Consider the following 2,980-nt stretch of genomic DNA (forward strand, 5'->3'; position numbering starts at 1 on the left):
ATATATATATATATATATATATATATATATCTCAACTTGATGGTTGTTGTTATTATATGTCCGGTTCCTTTTTGTCCATTTCGAGAATATTATTATTACGTTAATGTTAATTATAAAAATAAAAAATTAGAATTTTCTGTTTGTAATTCCCTATAATTTATAGATTATCAGTTCTACATCTGGGTAAGAAGTAAAAGTTAAGAATTTTATTATTTTGACATCGAGGCATGGTTGCTATAACCTTAGATAATTTATTCACACACGAATTTATGTATGCATGCCTGTGTGTGTGTGAGTGTGTGAGAGAGATAGAGAGAGATTGTGTTCATTAATATCTTTCTGTCATCATTATCACGTATCCCTTAGTGTGCTAATTCATGAGTATGCATATATATATATATATATAAGTAAAGTAAATAAATGTACATATGTGTGTGTATGTGTTAATACTTGCACCCATTGACTCAATGTAATTTTTTTTTATCTGGCTGACATGTGTTAGGTGCACAACAACACAAGTATTTTAATGACACTGTATACACAACATGCACACATACAAGTATTTACAAGTAAATATATGCATACATCTATTATGTATGTGTGCATGTATGCATCAGTATAATTGATCCTCTTCTCTAAAGAGATAGCATAAAACGAAATATTGTTGACATGCATCTTGGAATTTGTACTGAATTGCTTTCTTTCTCATTTAAAATTGTAATAGTTCTTTGGGGCTTGTATTTTGTATTTATAATATTTACACTATCTTTATACAAATCAACATCTACTACTCAGATTAAATACTTTGGAAAATCTTCAGCATGAGATTTCTAGTATTCAGTTCTATATTACTAATGAATTTACTGTCTACAACACAAATGTTAACAATTCAGCCCAACTACTACTGACTACCTACATATCAGTCTGGTGGAATGAAACATTAGATCCACTTGGAATAGGTTGACTAGAAACAAATGGTTGTGATCACAATAGCAGCTGTCTCTAGGAAGGAGTGTCAATTGTTTTAATGATATTAGAAAATATATGAAGAGGCCAAAAGATACCTTCTATGAAAGACAATGCTTTATGCATTTTTTTTTTTTTTTTGTGGGCAGAGTAATAAGTAACAGAACTCATGCTGGACATGTTTAAAAGACAAACTACAGCAAATCATCAATCAGCTCTGTGGATGGAAATTAGGTCTAATTAAGCAATAGGCAACATGGTGTTAGAACAGAAAAGCAGATAATATAACTGACAAATGACATATGCAATGAAAAGTGTGAAAGATAGGAAGAATAAAACTTGTTGATAGGTTACAACGTATAGATGATATGGTGGAAAGGGAAAATGGTAAAGTACCTCAAGCCAATGATTCATGCTTTGAAGATAGCTAATAGTTTAAAAAATCAGATTAAAGTGGGAGGAGCAAGAGTAGCAGTTATATGGTGCAGTTGAGGTTTATGTTGGGACATGCAAATTAAAAGTAGAAATTCTGGTAAAGAAAGTTCTTGGCAATGACAAAAAAAAAAAAAAAACCCCGACTAGTTTGCATTTGCTAACTTAGAAAGCTGTTTGATCAGGTCTTTTAATTTCTCATCTGGTTAGAAAAGAAAGCGTGAATGAGATTGCTAACTTTGTTTTAAGTGAACTGTTCAAGATGTGTGAGTGTGACAAAAATGTAAGATTAAACATTAAGCTCATGGAAACACTGATATTCAGTTAGGCTTTATCTTTAATCTTTTATTCATTTGAGTCATTGAAGCTACTAAAATAAATTCAAGACTGGATCAATAATAGGATTCTTTACATCATCATTTTTTAAGTCAACTTTTCCATATTTGCATATACCCTGGGCAATACATGAAACTGTATTTGATGACGAGGATCCAGCTTGGAAGGTTCAGGGGTTTTAGGGAGCATGGAATTACTCCTAAGTCACAATTACTCTCAGGCCCTATCTGCCAAGAGCTCCAGTAACCATTCAAATAGTAGAAGATCCTATGACTTGGAGACAGACTAGCCCCTAGACATGTATCACACAGGTCCCCTAGTGTGTGGACATGCTCTGAACCAATCCCTGTATATAAGGGTTAAATAGCCTGTCAAATGTGAGTTTGGAAGAGTTAAAGACTAGCAGAAACCAATAGAAAACCACTGCTGTATCTTTCCAAGAAAAATCAGGAATCTTCAGATTTTGGTATAACAGTTTGTTAGTTATAGTTGCTGACGCCTGTAAAACTGACATGGCACATGAAGAGAGACAGACAGACAGACAGATGGGATGGATGGAGCAGAGTATCTTGCTACTTGTCTTTTGTCTTTGTCTTTATGCAGTTTAGTCTTTTGTGATCAGGTGATGCTACTTCTTCAAATGTCTTCTTCTTCGACATTTACGTTCCAATTTGATTGCTTGGCATTTCTTTACTTCTGTCATCCTTCACACATCTGTACCTGTGCAGTCTTCTCTGATGCACACTGCATGTGATTTCTAAGATATTCTTGTCAATCATAGTTCATTTGTGCTCCGTCTTTCATGAAGACTTACAACATTACATATCCATTACAACATACTTGCTTCACTTCTTTCCAGCTTTCACGTGCACTCCACCTTCAGTGCCCACGGTTTGCTGTTATGCATCATCACATTTCATAGACAAGCATCACACAATCTCTCCTTCACATGAAGGAAGACTGCACTTATTGCCACCAGGTGTAATAAATCACTGAGCTTTTTCCATCCCAATCTTACTCACAAGTGTAGGTGTGGCTGTATGGTAAGAAGCTTACTTCTCAATCACATGGTTCCCAGGTTCAAAGTGCCACTGTATGGCACTTTGGGCAAGTGTCTTCCACTATAGCCTTAGGTTGATCAAAGCCTTGTGAGTGGATTTGGTAGACAAAAATTGAAAGAAGCCCATTATGTATATATATATATATATATATATGTATATATATATATATATATATATATATATAT

The sequence above is a fragment of the Octopus bimaculoides genome, chromosome 2 (assembly GCF_001194135.2).
Source record: "Octopus bimaculoides isolate UCB-OBI-ISO-001 chromosome 2, ASM119413v2, whole genome shotgun sequence".
In the NCBI taxonomy this organism is placed as follows: Eukaryota; Metazoa; Mollusca; class Cephalopoda; order Octopoda; family Octopodidae; genus Octopus; species Octopus bimaculoides.